Here is an 18,042-nt window from a genome sequence, read left to right on the forward strand (position 1 = left end):
TTTCCCTCCATTGCAGAGTCATCTCTGGCATCATCGGAAGTGTAAACATAATCATCCATGCTATCCGTAACATTGACAATCCCCCCTTCTTCCTGTTCTCTTGAGCCCTCAACATCCTCTCTCTCTGCGCGTTGCACCTCTTCTACAGGCGCTTTAACACAATGTGACAAATGATACCACGTTGGAGACCCTTTAACCTGGACAGCTGTTCCAGTACTACGAACCACTTCAAATGGTCCTTCACGACGTTCGTTATACCACTTCCTTCTAAATACCTTCACGAACACCTCGTCCACAGGTTGCACTGTGCTCCTTTTTTTCCTCATCAAGCTCCTTCTCCACCTCTTCTTTTCTTTGCCTGTCAGAAACACATATGTGGACAACTTTTTATGAAAATTGGCCATATATGTAACGTAAGCTCTCATTTCATCTTCCAAAAGAGCCAAGCTTGGACCCTTTCCACTTGTTCGCAAACAAGGCGTAGGCATCCTTCTTCCTGTGACCAATTCATGGGGTGTCATACGTAGATCACGCAACTCACTTGAGCGACACACCATTAATGCTAAAGGAAGCGCCGCTACCCAGTTTAGACCCGTATGCTGACAGATTTTGACAATGCGATTTTTCAAGACACCGTTCATTTTTTCACAAATCCCTTGACTTTGTGGATGATAAACTGCTCCAAGACGTTGCTTAATTCCCAATTTTTGCAACAGCAATTTCACTGATTTGTCCACAAATTCCCTCCCATTATCTGAGGATATTCGATCGGGTAATCCCCACCTGCTTATGACTTCTTTACACAAGAAGTTGGCAACCGACTGAGCGTCCTTTCGCTTGGTTGGACAGGCCTCCGGCCATCGTGAAAATCTATCTACAACCACCAACATGTATCTTTTCCCCTCAACTGGTTTTATCATATCAACAAAGTCAATAACCAATTCACGCATAGGACCTCTCGGTGTAGGAATGTACCCAGGAAGAACAGTCACACCCCTGCGAACATTATTTTTCAGACAGATTGTACACCTTCCTATCATATAGTCAATCTGTTCAAACAAATATGGAGCCCAAAAACCATACTCCTTTGTGATCTTTCTTCTAACCTCCCCCCTTGCAACATGAGCTAACCCATGTGCTTCCTGAATCATCAGACCTAAGAGGTCTAAAGGCGCTACTATCAACCCCTCATGGTTTCTCCAAAGACCAGTAGCATCTTTGACCGCCCCTCGGTCTAGCCACAACTGTTTGTCAATCGTAGAAGCAGCTTCCTGCATCACAATCCCATCCTTGTCGCCAAATTTGTAGTGTCGAGTCAAATGTTGCTAATGATGCTGTCAAACAAAGGAGTCCGCTTATACTGAACTATGATCACAAGTTTTATTCATATCACAAGATTTCAGCATACGTTTACAGACGCCTGCAGTGTCTGGAGAACAGTGTCCCAAAATAATATGTCTGTTCTAACGTCTTTTGTCTCCATCCAGTATATATAATCTTCCCCAAAACATGGGTTGCTCCCTTTACTGTCCAATCCCCTGTCTTCCCTGGGGCGTCACCCTAAAAACGGCTCTCTTTGAACCTAAATAAACATCCCCTCAGGTTCCACTTGAAAACATTAACAAAGTCATAATCTTAATACACTACACTAGTCTCCGAAATAGCAACGTTCACAAGGGAGCGATGGCAGAAATGTCCATGTTGTCTTCACATTTTGAGGTAAAAGCATTTGAGGTAAAAGCAAAGAAGAATCACTTGAACCACATCATTCACCACTGTAAGCTAATTTGAAGGAAAACCAACTGCATATTTCAATAATAGCTACATGTAATGAAAGGTTTGCTTTGTTCTTACCTGGTTTTGTGCCTGCCAGTAGGCTGTGGGTTATTCTGCTAGCAGCTAGTTGACAGCAAGCAAGCTAGCATTTCAGCTTCCCAAATCTCCTCCCATGTGTAATAATAAGATGTATAAATATTATTCTACTCTCCAGTGGAACCTAAAACATTATGTCAATTTGATATGCTGCTTCAATGTATTCGCACCCATATCAACTTAACGATGCACTATGCAGAAATCGCTCCACCATATCCTGGCTACTAAAATTCTAAAAGTTCAACTCATTTCAGTTTATGTGACAAAACAAGCAGTCATTGTGTAGATAATGATTGTACCATCTAAACCACTGTGAAATATATTTTCCATAACCCCAAATAGTGTATATTCAGCTGTTTGAAGCTGGTGTACAAAACCAAAAGTAAAAGATGCAAAAATGAAACTGCAAAACGGGAAGCATAGAAATTGCACACATAGAACAGATCTACAGCTTCTTAAGACTTGCTTTCAACTGGAATGAAAGATCTATAATTCACATTTCTGTGTGAATTTGGTCAGGTTGCCCAAAAAGTTACATATTGTAGCTTTAAAATAGAATGTCATCATATCACAGAGAAAGGGCAAGGAATTAACGATGTGGCACGTCTCAATTTTCAGGAAGTACCTCGAATGCCGGGAACATATTACAAGAAACTGCCTCTTTTGTGAAGAACAAACGACATTGCAACACTGCGCTACGCTCCGAATCTTTAGTCTTCGTGAAGCTTGTAGCAACCTTAAGGCTTTAAACACACCGACTGTGTATTTTTGCGCAAAACAGTATGCAGCATCATCTAGATATGTGTGCAACAAAAGTTCAACATTCACCTTCTGCTACCATTTCTGTCAACCCGTTTACGCATACAGTTGGACGCATACTTTCGATAAATCCAACATACGCACCACACAGAACGCACTGCAACTGCCTCTCCAACACAATGCTGCAAGGCAAACGCAGCGTTCCATTGGAAATGAATGTACTTCTGGTGTACCAAAACGCAATGACACAGTCGGTGTGTTCAAAGCGTGAGTAAGCAAAGTGAAGTCCTTCACAGTGATGCCTAGTGACTCGGATCTACAGTTGCCCTCTGCTCAACGCTGGGGGTCGCTGTTGTAAGTTTGAGGAGTGAATGTAGCACATCGAGATGTGTGAAACTCACTCCTCAGTCATAAGTGTCCATGTTTGCACCGCTCAATTGTTAGCTTTTGAGTGGCGCGACGGGTAGAGACGATTGAGCGAGGACGGTCACGTGTGTTTGTAATGCAGAGGTCCTGAGTTCGAGCCAGGTATGTGGCTAATTGGGGGAAGGTAGTACTCGCTAAGCAAGCAGCGTGATGTTCTTTACTCTGATAAATTCAAGCTGACAGCCTACTTCATATTCAGTTATTGTTTTGAAATAAAAAAACATGGATGTATTTTTTTGGTCCATTTTATACAACTTGATTTTATGTGGCATAAACAAAAGCACAATTTTGTAGTAAGAAATATGAGACGTGTGTGAGAAGTATTTGTGTTGTCTCATGAACTTTAAGTATAATTTCATGTGATATATTCCTTTCCACACTGGAACAGTGGTAAGGTATCTTCACTGTATGTATTACCTCATGGTCTTTTAGGTGCCCAAACTGAGTAAATAAATATTATTTCACACTAGGAGCATTGCTAAAGTTTCTCTATGGTGTGGATTCTTTCATGCTTTTTCAATTGCCTTAACGAGGTAAAACTCTTTCCACACAGGGAGCATTGGTAAGGCTTCTCCCCTGTGTGTATTCTCTCATGCATTTTAAGGTACCCTAACTTGGTAAAACGCTTTCTGCACTGAGAGCATTGATGAGGCTTCTCACCTGTGTGTATTCTGTTATGCATTTTTATACTCCCTGACTGTGTAAAGCTCTTTCCACACAGGGAGGAGTGGAAAGGTGTATCTCCTGTGTGTGTCCGCTCGTGTTTTTTCAGGTAGCTTATCTGTGCAAAACTCTTTCCACACAGGGAGCAGTGGTAAGGCTTCTCTCCTGTGTGTATTCTCTTATGTATTTTCAGGCTCCCTAACTTGGTAAAACTCTTTCCACAGTGAGAGCAGTGATGAGGCTTCTCAGCTGTGTGTCTCCTTTCATGCCTTTTCATGTTGCTTAACTCAATAAAAGTCTTTCCACACAGGGAGCAGTGGTAAGGCTTCTCTCCTGTGTGAATTCGCGCATGTATTTTTAGGTTCCCTGACTGGGTAAAACTCGTTCCACACATGGAGCAGTGGTAAGGCTTCTCTCCTGTGTGTATTCTCTTATGTATTTTTAGTTTCCCTGACTGGGTAAAACTCTTTCCACACATGGAGCAGTGGTAAAGCTTCTCTCCTGTGTGTATTCTCTTATGTATTTTTAGTTTCCCTAATTGGGTAAAACTCTTCCCGCAGTCGGAGCAGTGGTGTCGAATTGCTGGTTTGGACGTCTCTGGCTCTGGTTCCTTTGAGTCTGGTCTTTCTCCTGCCGAACACAAACAGAGTGTTTATTTAAACATAGATACCTGAATAAACACTAATTGAAAACACTATTGAACTTCACTCTTATTATGCAAAGGATTTGTGGCATAGGCAAACATTTCTTGTCAAACAGTCTTAGAAAACATCCACCAGAAATAGTCTGAAAAGGTATTAGAAATGGGCCTGCATCAAAACAATAATGTTGAGGTAAAGACCCCTGCGAACAACACTTAGTTGTGATAAGTTAATTTACTCCTGGAAGTTTAAAGAGATTCTCTGGGACTTTTTTCTGAAAGTAGTGCTCACTAGCCAAAATGGGTCCCTGAAAATGGTGTACTTCGTTACAGTGGGGGAAAAAAGTATTTAGTCAGCCACCAATTGTGCAAGTTCTCCCACTTAAAAAGATGAGAGAGGCCTGTAATTTTCATCATAGGTACACGTCAACCATGACAGACAAATTGAGATTTTTTTTTCCAGAAAATCACATTGTAGGATTTTTAATGAATTTATTTGCAAATTATGGTGGAAAATAAGTATTTGTTCACCTACAAACAAGCAAGATTTCTGGCTCTCACAGACCTGTAACTTCTTCTTTAAGAGGCTCCTCTGTCCTCCACTCGTTACCTGTATTAATGGCACCTGTTTGAACTTGTTATCAGTATAAAAGACACCTGTCCACAACCTCAAACAGTCACACTCCAAACTCCACTATGGCCAAGACCAAAGAGCTGTCAAAGGACACCAGAAACAAAATTGTAGACCTGCACCAGGCTGGGAAGACTGAATCTGCAATAGGTAAGCAGCTTGGTTTGAAGAAATCAACTGTGGGAGCAATTATTAGGAAATGGAAGACATACAAGACCACTGATAATCTCCCTCGATCTGGGGCTCCACGCAAGATCTCACCCCATGGGGTCAAAACGATCACAAGAATGGTGAGCAAAAATCCCAGAACCACACAGGGGGACCTAGTGAATGACCTGCAGAGAGCTGGGACCAAAGTAACAAAGCCTACCATCAGTAACACACTACGCCGCCAGGGACTCAAATCCTGCAGTGCCAGACGTGTCCCCCTGCTTAAGCCAGTACATGTCCAGGCCTGTCTGAAGTTTGCTAGAGTGCATTTGGATGATCCAGAAGAGGATTGGGAGAATGTCATATGGTCAGATGAAACCAACATAGAACTTTTTGGTAAAAACTCAACTCGTCGTGTTTGGAGGACAAAGAATGCTGAGTTGCATCCAAAGAACACCATACCTACTGTGAAGCATGGGGGTGGAAACATCATGCTTTGGGGCTGTTTTCTGCAAAGGGACCAGGACGACTGATCCGTGTAAAGGAAAGAATGAATGGGGCCATGTATCGTGAGATTTTGAGTGAAAACCTCCTTCCATCAGCAAGGGCATTGAAGATGAAACGTGGCTGGGTCTTTCAGCATGACAATGATCCCAAACACACCGCCCGGGCAACGAAGGAGTGGCTTCGTAAGAAGCATTTCAAGGTCCTGGAGTGGCCTAGCCAGTCTCCAGATCTCAACCCCATAGAAAATCTTTGGAGGGAGTTGAAAGTCTGTGTTGCCCAGCGACAGCCCCAAAACATCACTGCTCTAGAGGAGATCTGCATGGAGGAATGGGCCAAAATACCAGCAACAGTGTGTGAAAACCTTGTGAAGACTTACAGAAAACGTTTGACCTGTGTCATTGCCAACAAAGGATATATAACAAAGTATTGAGAAACTTTTGTTATTGACCAAATACTTATTTTCCACCATAATTTGCAAATAAATTCATAAAAAATCCTACAATGTGATTTTCTGGATTTTCTTCCTCATTTTGTCTGTCATAGTTGACGTGTACCTATGATGAAAATTACAGGCCTCTCTCATCTTTTTAAGTGGGAGAACTTGCACAATTGGTGGCTGACTAAATACTTTTTGTCCCCACTGTATGTGCAGATTAGTGCACCACGTCATCACTCTCTCTCTTTGCTCTGCTGTGGGTGCATGATGAACCTCTTAATAACGTCACTCATATGGCGAGGGGCTGAAGCTCATTGGTTGAACTTGAATTGTTAGGGGGCTGGCCCACGTGGGGGGAAATTTAGCGAAAATGGCACAGCACAAGTTCCAGAAAAACAGTCGCTTTTAAACTAGGAATTTCGTGGCTAATTGAGGTAAGACAGTAATTCTGCTCATAGATTATGCATGTATGAACTACACATTGACACATCCAGCCCAAAGCGGGAGGTTTAAAAAAAATACTTATTAGTCACCAAAGTTCCGGAGCATGTCTTTAAGAAAGTAGTGGCAGTGCCTTGTCATTCTGTCACCAAAAACCCACATATCTTTAAAATATTTTGAGGCGGGAGGATAATGAAAGTTCACATAGTAACAAGTAAAAGTAGACCTACCAATAAGGTATAGTGTTTTTACTGATATACATTGAATTGTTAAGTGATTAAAAGTCATAATTCTGTTAACAAAAAAATCTAGCCTTTTATTTCCATTTACTGTAACCAGCCCTCTCACCCACTGAGCACTGACAGACACCGGATGTCCATGGACGCTGAAATACAGTATAGCAGAGTACACTAGAGCACTGTTTAATTTACTGTATTTTACTCTACTGTATTTTACTGTACTGAACTATACTCTACTCTACTGTACTATACTCTACTGAACTATACTCTACTGAACTATACTCTACTGTACTGAACTATACTCTACTGAACTATACTCCACTGAACTATACTATACTGAACTATACTCGACTGTGCTGAACTATACTCTACTGTACTGAACTATACTGTACTGAACTATACTCTACTGTACTGAACTATACTCCACGGAACTATACTATACTGAACTATACTCGACTGTGCTGAACTATACTGTACTGAACTATACTCTACTGAACTATACTCTACTGTACTGAACTATACTCTACTGTACTGAACTATACTCCACTGAACTATACTAGACTGCACTGAACTATACTCTACTCTACTGAACTATACTCTACTGAACTATACTCGACTGAACTATACTCGACTGTGCTGAACTATACTCTACTGAACTATACTCGACTGTGCTGAACTATACTCGACTGTGCTGAACTATACTCTACTGTACTGAACTATACTCTACTGAACTATACTCTATTGTACTGAACTATACTCTACTGAACTATACTCTACTGAACTATACCAATGGCAGATTGCCCCTTTAACATTTTTTACAGTACTGAACAACATATTCAAGTGTAGAACTTCAGTAGAATAACTCTTCAAAACGACACATTAGTTCAACAACTGCAGAGTTTGTTCCCCTGTTTCTAAGACAGTACTCACTGTAGCTGCTTTTAGCAACGCTGCTGTATTTTCCACTAGCGTTGAAAAAAAACAACTAAACAGCCCGCAGGAAGCCAGAAGTTAAATCAAATTCAATGTTAACTTACTGTGCCGGTAGGCTGGACTGTTGGTCCTTAAAACGGGAGGAATTTAAGACAAAATATCTAAAATAACGTATTATTAAACAGACTTTCCAAACACACTTCATCTCTGCTTTCCTCATGTCAAAATAGAAGTCCCCCACAAATTATTATTTTTTTGTGCACATTGGCACACGTGCATTACTTTTATTTTGATAAAAGGAGCTATACTCACTGGTGTTAATCAGATCTTGTTCAGTCTCCTCCTCCTCCTCTCCTTCCTCTTCCACTCTAGAAGGCGCTTTCTCTTCTTTCACTGTAACATCCTCCTCCTCTTCCTCCTTTATAGTTTTGAAAACCTCTTCCTCCTCCTCTTTCACTCTCAAAGCTTCTACCTCCTCCTCTTCTATTGTGACAGCCTCTATCTCCTCTTCCTCTTTTACTCCAAAAGTGTATTTCTCTTCTTTCACTGTAACATCCCCCTCCTCGTCTTTCAATGTGATAGCCTCCTCTTCCTCCTTTATCGTCTTGAAAGCCTCTTCCTCCTCCTCTTTCACGACAATGTTCAGCCCCATAGCTTCTTTCTCCGTCCAGCAGACCTCCTCTTCTTTAGCAGGATAGTAGTTTAGTAAGCTCATGGTCGGGGATGTTAGCTAACTAGCTAGTTAGCATTAGCGCCTAGCTTATTGCTAGGTTGAGTATCAATCACAACAAATTGAAAATTACGTTTAAGTTAACTAGTAGATACGTAAACAGAATTGTGTTTAAAACACTGAGAATAATATGTCTAAAGCGCTTCAATGTTTCGGTTTTATGTTGACTAGAAAGCTACCGAAGTGGTTAAATAAACAGCTTTGTTGTTGAAGTATTCCGTCCACTAGATTATACGTCACGCAAGAAGCATCAACTGAAAGACTCACATCGCCATCTGCTGACTGGAGTGTGTAACGCAGTTAAAAATATATTCACTACATTGATTATTCTGGCAAACAATTTCATAAAAAAACTTTTCAAAATTAGCACAATGTTTTGTCTGACTTCTTAGAGACAATACTTTTCTCTACGCAGACTTAGACCTGAATATGAATATGTACATTATCAATAAATACTAGAATAGTATTTGTTAAAACAATTATCTGTTCTTTTTCCCATCTAGATCAAATCACAATTTAATTAAAGTGCAGTTAACAAAGTCACAACACGTTTTACAGAGAAAAAATAAGACAGAAAGCAATAGTAGTAAACCAAATCAAAATACAGTGAAAACAGAGAAATCAATAACAGAGAGACAGCATACATAGAGATAGGCCACGCCCCTCTGACCCACCCTGTGAAATATATAGGAAATATATTAATATATACTGAACAAAAATATAAACGCAACATGTAAAGTGTTGGTTCCATGTTTCATGAGCTGAAATATCCCAGACATTTTCCATATGCACAAAAATCTTATTTCTCTAAAATGTTGTGCAAAAATGTGTTTACATCCCTGTTAGTGAGCATTTCTCCTTTGCCAAAATAATCCATCCAACTGACAGGTGTGGCATATCAAGAAGCTGATCAAACAACATGATCATTACACAGTTGCACCTTGTGCTGTGGACAATAAAAGGCCACTCTAAAATGTGCAGTTTTGTCACACAACACAATGCCACAGATGTCTCAGAGGGAGTGTGCAATTGGAATGCTGACTGCAGGAATGTCCACCAGAGCTGTTGCCAGAAAATGTAATGTACATTTCTCTACCATAAGCCGCCTCCAACATCATTTTAGAGAATTTGGCAGTACGTCCAACCAGCCTCACAACCGCAGACCACATGTAACCACACCAGCCCAGGACCTCCACATCCGATTTCTTCACCATCGGGATCATCTGAGACCAACCACCCAGACAGCTGATGAAACTGTGGGTTTGCACATCCAAAGAAGTTCTGCACAAACTGTCAGAAACCGTCCAGGGAAGCTCATCTGCATGCTTGTCGTCCTCACCAGGGTCTTGACCTGACTGCAGTTCGGCGTCGTAAGGGACTTCAGTGGGCAAATGCTCACCTTCGATGGCCACTGGCACGCTGAAGAAGTTTGCTCTTCAAAGATGAATCCCGGTTTCAACTGTACCGGGCAGATGGCAGACAGTGTGTATGGCTTTGTGTGGGCGAGGGTTTGCTAATGTCAACGTTGTGAACAGTGTGCCCCATGCTGGCGGTGGGGTTATGGTATGGGCAGGCATAAGCTACGGACTACGAACACAATTGCATTTGATCAATGACAAATTTGTATGCACAGAGATACCGTGACGAGATCCTGAGACCCAATGTCGTGCCATTCATCCGCCCCCAATCACCTCAGCATGATAATGCACAGCCCCACGTCTCAAGGATCTGTTCATAATTCCTGGAAACTGAAAATGTCCCAGTTCTTCCATGGCCTGCATACTCACCGGACATGTCACCCATTGAGCATGTTTGGGATGCTCTGGATCGATGTTCGGTGACAGAAACAACAAATAAACCAAAAAGGAGAGAACCAAAATGGAACAATACAGAACAGTACAGGACAATACAGGAGTTTAGAATACAGGACAATACAGGAGTGTAGAATACAGGACAATACAGGAGTTTAGAATACAGGACAATACAGGAGTGTAGAATACAGGAGAATACAGGAGTGTAGAATACAGGACAATACAGGAGTGTAGAATACAAGACAATACAGGAGTGTAGAATACAAGACAATACAGGAGTGTAGAATACAGGACAATACAGGAGTGTAGAATACAGGACAATACAGGAGTTTAGAATACAGGACAATACAGGAGTTTAGAATACAGGACAATACAGGAGTTTTAGACACATGGGATGGTAAAACATGAGGGAGTCCAGTATGACAGGAGTGTAGAATACAGGACAATACAAGGGGGCAGAAAAGCACAGCAGGCTGGATGGATAATGGATGGAGAATGGATGGAGAATGGATGGATAATGGATGGATAATGGATGGAGAATGGATGGATAATGGATGGAGAATGGATGGAGAATGGATGGAGAATGCATGGAGAATGGATGGAGAATGGATGGAGAATGAATGGTGACTTGATCACATGGGAAGCAGCCAGTCAGGGTCAGGTGGGTGGGTCAGGTGGGTGGATCCAGGGTCAGTGGAACCCTTTCCACAGAGGGTTCTACATTGAACCCAAAAGGGTTCTACATGGAACCAAACAGGGTTCTTTAAATGGTTCTCCTAAGGGGACAGCCAAAGAACCCTTTTGGAATACTTTTTTCTAAGAGTGTAGAGGGTTTTTAAACAGGATCATGGATGGGCTTAAGCATCTGCCTCTGGTTCCAAATGTTGCATCTGGTAAGCATCTGCCTCTGGTTCCAAAGGTTGCATCTGGTAAGCATCTGCCTCTGGTTCCAAATGTTGCATCTGGTAAGCATCTGCCTCTGGTTCCAAATGTTGCATCTGGTAAGCATCTGCCTCTGGTTCCAAATGTTGCATCTGGTAAGCATCTGCCTCTCGTTCCAAATGTTGCATCAGGTAAGCATCTGCCTCTGGTTCCAAAGGTTGCATCTGGTAAGCATCTGCCTCTGGTTCCAAAGTTTGCATCTGGTAAGCATCTGCCTCTGGTTCCAAAGTTTGCATCTAGTAAGCATCTGCCTCTGGTTCCAAAGGTTGCATCTGGTAACCATCTGCCTCTGGTTCCAAAGGTTGCATCTGGTAACCATCTGCCTCTGGTTCCAAAGGTTGCATCTGGTAACCATCTGCCTCTGGTTCCAAAGGTTGCATCTGGTAACAATCTGCCTCTGGTTCCAAAGGTTGCATCTGGTAAGCATCTGCCTCTGGTTCCAAAGGTTGCAGGTTGAATCCAGCGATAGAAACTTGTTGTTTATATTTTCGTTTTAAGCCTATCCCAAACCTTAACCCTAACCTTAATCATTCAGAGTTAATGCCTAACCTTAACCATTCAGAGTTAATGCCTAACCTTAACCATTCAGAGTTAATCCCTAACCTTAACCATTCAGAGTTAATGCCTAACCTTAACCATTCTGAGTTAAAACCTTAAAAATTTGGAGTTAATGTTAAATGTTATGAAATTTGATATTTGGAACAACTTCTTAATTTGATGTTTGAGAAATGTCTAATTCTGACGTGAGACTGTGAGAGCTTGTAGTTCAAAACGCCCTACAAAAAAGGTCTATACTGCTCCTACATGGTGTAACAATACACAACGTTGATGTATATAATGAACAGACTAGATCTATACTGCTCCTACATGGTGTAACAATATATAATGTTTATGTATATAAAACAAATCAAAAACAAAATCTTATTTGGTCACATACACATATTTAGCAGATGCTATTGCGGGTGTAGCGAAACGCTTGTGTTTCTAGCTCCAACAGTGCAGTAGTATCTAATAATTCACAACAATACACACAAATCTAAAAGGTAGAAGAACGGAATTAAGAAATATATATAAATATTAGGACGAGCAATGTCTGAGTGGCATTGACTAGAATACAGTAGAATAGAATAGAATAGAATAGTATAGAATAGAATAGTATAGAATAGAATAGTATATATAGTACCAGTCAAAAGTTTGGACACACCTACCCATTCCAGGGTTTTTCTTTATTTTTTACTATTTTCTTGGAGTGGCATTGACAAGAATACAGTAGAATAGAATAGAATAGAATTGAATAGTATAGTATAGAATAGTATAGTATAGAATAGTATAGAATAGTATAGAATAGTATAGAATAGAATAGCATAGAATAGCATAGAATAGTATAGAATAGTATAGAATAGTATAGAATAGTATATAATATAATATAATATTATATAATAGTATAGTATAGAATAGAATAGAATAGTATAGAATAGAATAGAATAGTATAGTATAGTATAGTATAGTATAGTATAGTATAGTATAGTATAGACTAGAATAGAATAGTATAGAATAGAATAGAATAGTATAGAATAGTATAGTATATAATAGTATAGAATAGAATAGTATAGAATATTATAGAATAGTATATAATAGAATAGTATAGAATAGTATAGAATAGAATAGAATAGAATAGTATAGAATAGAATAGAATAGTATAGTATAGTATAGAATAGTATAGTATAGTATAGTATAGTATAGTATAGTATAGAATAGAATAGAATAGAATAGAATAGTATAGAATAGAATAGAATATAATAGAATAGAATAGAATAGAATAGAATAGAATAGAATAGTATAGAATAGAATAGAATAGTATAGAATAGTATATACAGTACCAGTGAAAAGTTTGGACACACCTACCCATTCCAGGGTTTTTCTTTATTTTTTACTATTTTCTACATTGTAGAATAATATTGAAGACATCAAAACGATGAAATAACACATATGGAATCATGTAGTAACCAAATAAGTGTTAAAATATATTTTATATTTGAGATTCTTCAAAGTAGCCACACTTTGCCTTGATGACAGCTTTGCACACTCTTGGCATTCTCTCAACCAGCTTCACCTGGAATGCTTTTCCAACAGTCTTGAAGGAGTTCCCACATATGCTGAGCACTTGTTGGCTGCTTTTCCTTCACTCTGCGGTCCGACTCATCCCAAACCATCTCAACTGGGTTGAGGTCGGGTGATTGTGGAGGCCAGGTAATCTGATGCAGCACTCCATCACTCAAATAGCCCTTACACAGCCTGGAGGTGTGTTGGGTCATTGTCCTATTGAAAAACAACTGATAGTCCCACTAAGCCCAAACCAAATGGGATGGCGTATCGCTGCAGAATGCTGTGGTAGCAATGCTGATTAAGTGTGCCTTGAATTCTAAATAAATCACAGACAGTGTCACCAGCAAAGCACCCCCACACCATAACACCTCCTCCTCCATGCTTTACGGTGGGAAATACACATGCGGAGATCATCCGTTCACCGACACTGTGTCTCACAAAGATACCGTGACGAGATCCTGAGACCCAATGTCGTGCCATTCATCCGCCCCCAATCACCTCAGCATGATAATGCACAGCCCCACGTCTCAAGGATCTGTTCAGAATTCCTGGAAACTGAAAATGTCCCAGTTCTTCCATGGCCTGCATACTCACCAGACATGTCACCCATTGAGCATGTTTGGGATGCTCTGGATTGATGTTCGGTGACAGAAACAACAAACAAACCAAAAAGGAGAGAACCAAAATGGAACAATACAGAACAGTACAGGACAATACAGGAGTTTAGAATACAGGACAATACAGGAGTTTAGAATACAGGACAATACAGGAGTTTAGAATACAGGACAATACAGGAGATTAGAATACAGGACAATACAGGGGTTTAGAATACAGGACAATTCAGGAGTTTAGAAAACAGGACAATTAAGGAGTTTAGAATACAGGACAATACAGAAGTTTAGAATACAGGACAATACAGGAGTTTAGAATACAGGACAATACAGGAGTTTAGAATACAGGACAATACAGAAGTTTAGAATACAGGACAATACAGGAGTTTAGAATACAGGACAATACAGGAGTTTAGAATACATGACAATACAGGAGTTTAGAATACAGGACAATACAGGAGTTTTAGACACATGGGATGGTAAAACATGAGGGAGACCAGTATGACAGGAGTGTAGAATACAGGACAATACAAGGGGGCAGAAAAGCACAGCGGGCTGGATGGATAATGGATGGAGAATGGATGGATAATTGATGGATAATAGATGGAGAATGGATGGATAATGGATGGAGAATGGATGGAGAATGGATGGAGAATGGTGACTTGATCACATGGGAAGCAGCCAGTCAGGGTCAGGTGTGTGGGTCAGGTGGGTGGACAGGTATCTGGATCCAGGGCCAGTGGAACCCTTTCCACAGAGGGTTCTACATTGAACCAAACGGGGTTCTTTAAATGGTTCTCCTAAGGGGACAGCCGAAGAACCCTTTTGGAATACTTTTTTCTAAGAGTGTAGAGGGTTTTTAAACAGGATCATGGATGGGCTTAAGCATCTGCCTCTGGTTCCAAATGTTGCATCTGGTAAGCATCTGCCTCTGGTTCCAAAGGTTGCATCTGGTAAGCATCTGCCTCTGGTTCCAAATGTTGCATCTGGTAAGCATCTGCCTCTGGTTCCAAATGTTGCATCTGGTAAGCATCTGCCTCTGGTTCCAAAGGTTGCATCTGGTAAGCATCTGCCTCTGGTTCCAAAGTTTGCATCTGGTAAGCATCTGCCTCTGGTTCCAAAGTTTGCATCTAGTAAGCATCTGCCTCTGGTTCCAAAGGTTGCATCTGGTAACCATCTGCCTCTGGTTCCAAAGGTTGCATCTGGTAACCATCTGCCTCTGGTTCCAAAGGTTGCATCTGGTAACCATCTGCCTCTTGTTCCAAAGGTTGCATCTGGTAACCATCTGCCTCTGGTTCCAAAGGTTGCATCTGGTAACCATCTGCCTCTGGTTCCAAAGGTTGCAGGTTGAATCCAGCGATAGAAACTTGTTGTTTATATTTTAGTTTTAAGCCTATCCCAAACCTTAACCTTAACCTTAACCATTCAGAGTTAATGCCTAACCTTAACCATTCAGAGTTAACGCCTAACCTTAACCATTCAGAGTTAATGCCTAACCTTAACCATTCTGAGTTAAAACCTTAAAAATTCGGAGTTAATGTTAAATGTTATGAAATTTGATGTTTGGAACAACTTCTTAATTTGATGTTTGAGAAATGTCTAATTCTGACGTGAGACTGTGAGAGCTCTACAAAAAAGGTCTATACTGCTCCTACATGGTGTAACAATACATAACGTTGATGTATATAATGAACAGACTAGGTCTATACTGCTCCTACATGGTGTAACAATACATCATATAGATGTATATAATGAACAGACTAGGTCTATACTGCTCCTACATGGTGTAACAATACATAACGTTGATGTATATAAATCAAATCAAAAACAAAATCTTATTTGGTCACATACACATATTTAGCAGATGTTATTGCGGGTGTAGCGAAACGCTTGTGTTTCTAGCTCCAACAGTGCAGTAGTAGCTAATCATTCACAACAATACACACAAATCTAAAAGGTAGAAGAACGGAATTAAGAAATATATAAATATTAGGACGAGCAATGTCGGAGTGGCATTGACTAAGATACAGTAGAATAGAATAGAATAGAATATACAGTACCAGTGAAAAGTTTGGACACACCTACCCATTCCAGGGTTTTTCTTTATTTTTACTATTTTCTACATTGTAGAATAATATTGAAGGCATCAAAACGATGAAATAACACATATGGAATCATGTAGTAACCAAATAAGTGTTAAAATATATTTTATATTTGAAATTCTTCAAAGTAGCCACACTTTGCCTTGATGACAGCTTTGCACACTCTTGGCATTCTCTCAACCAGCTTCACCTGGAATGATTTTCCAACAGTCTTGAAGGAGTTCCCACATATGCTGAGCACTTGTTGGCTGCTTTTCCTTCACTCTGCGGACTGACTCATCCCAAACCATCTCAATTGGGTTGAGGTCGGGTGATTGTGGAGGCCAGGTAATCTGATGCAGCACTCCATCACTCTCCTTTTTGGTCAAATAGCCCTTACACAGCTTGGAGGTGTGTTGGGTCATTGTCCTATTGAAAAATAAATGAAAGTCCCACTAAGCCCAAACCAAATGGGATGGTGTATCGCTGCAGAATGCTGTGGTAGCCATGCTGGTTAAGTGTGCCTTGAATTCTAAATAAATCACAGACAGTGTCACCAGCAAAGCACCCCCACACCTCCTCCTCCATGCTTTACGGTGGGAAATACACATGCGGAGATCATCCGTTCACCGACACTATAGATTCTCTTTGCTTATTTGAGCTGTTCTTGCCATAATATGGACTTGGTCTTTTACCAAATAGGGCTATCTTCTGTATACCACCCCTACCTTGTCACAACACAACTGATTGGCTCAAATGAAATTCCACAAATTAACTTTTAACAAGGCACACCTGTTATTTGAAATGCATTCCAGGTGACTACCTCATGAAGCTGGTTGAGAGAATGCCAAGAGTGTGCAAAGCTGTCATCAAGGCAAAGGGTGGCTACTTTTGAAGAATCTCAAATATAAAATATATTTTGATTTGTTTAACACTTTTTTTGGTTACTACATGATTTCATATGTGTTATTTCATAGTTGTGATGTCTTCACTATTATTCTACAATGTAGAAAATAGTAAAAATAAAGAAAAACCCTTGAATGAGTAGGTGTGTCCAAACTTTTGACTGGTATTGTATGCTGTCTCTCTGATTTTGATTTCTCTGTTTTTTTATTTGTTTTCCTATTGTTTTCTGTCTTATTTTTTCTCTATAAAGTGTGTTGTTACTTGTTTTAACAATTACTATTCTAGTATTTATTGATAATGTGCATATTCATATTCAGGTCTAAGTCTGCGTAGAGGAAAGTATTGGCTCTAACAAGTCAGACAAAACATTGTGCTAATTTTGAAATGTTTTTTTTAATGAAATTGTTTGCCAGAATAATCAATGTAGTGAATATATTTTTAACTGCGTTACACACTCCAGTCAATAGATGGCGATGTGAGTCTTTCAGGTGATGCTTCTTGCGTGACGTATAATCTAGTGGACGGGACACTTCAACAACAAAGCTGTTTATTTAACCACTTCGGTAGCTTTCTAGCCAACATAATACCGAAACATTGAAGCGCTTTAGACATATTATTCTCAGTGTTTTAAACACAATTCTGTTTACGTATATACTAGTTAACTTAAAGGTAATTTACTTTTTACGTAAATGTAATTTACAATTTGTTGAGATTGATACTCAACATTGCACTAAACTAGGCGCTAATGCTAACTATCTAGCTAACATCCCCGACCATGAGCTCACTAAGATACTCCCCTGCTAAAGAAGAGGAGGTCTGCTGGACGGAGAAAGAAGCTCTGGGACTCAACATTGTCGTTAAAGAGGAAGAGGAGGAGGAAGAGGCTTTCAAAACGATAAAGGAGGAAGAGGAGGCTATCACATTGAAAGACGAGGAGGGGGATGTTACAGTGAAAGAAGAGAAATACACGTTTGGAGTAAAAGAGGAAGAGGAGATAGAGGCTGTCACAATAGAAGAGGAGGAGGTAGAAGCTTTGAGAGTGAAAGAGGAGGAGGCAGAGGTTTTCAAAACTATAAAGGAGGAGGATGTTACAGTGAAAGAAGAGAAAGCGCCTTCTAGAGTGGAAGAGGAAGAAGAAGAGGAGGAGGAGGAGACTGA

The sequence above is a fragment of the Coregonus lavaretus genome (assembly GCF_964263955.1).
Source record: "Coregonus lavaretus genome assembly, contig: HAP1_SCAFFOLD_129, whole genome shotgun sequence".
NCBI classification, from domain to species: Eukaryota; Metazoa; Chordata; class Actinopteri; order Salmoniformes; family Salmonidae; genus Coregonus; species Coregonus lavaretus.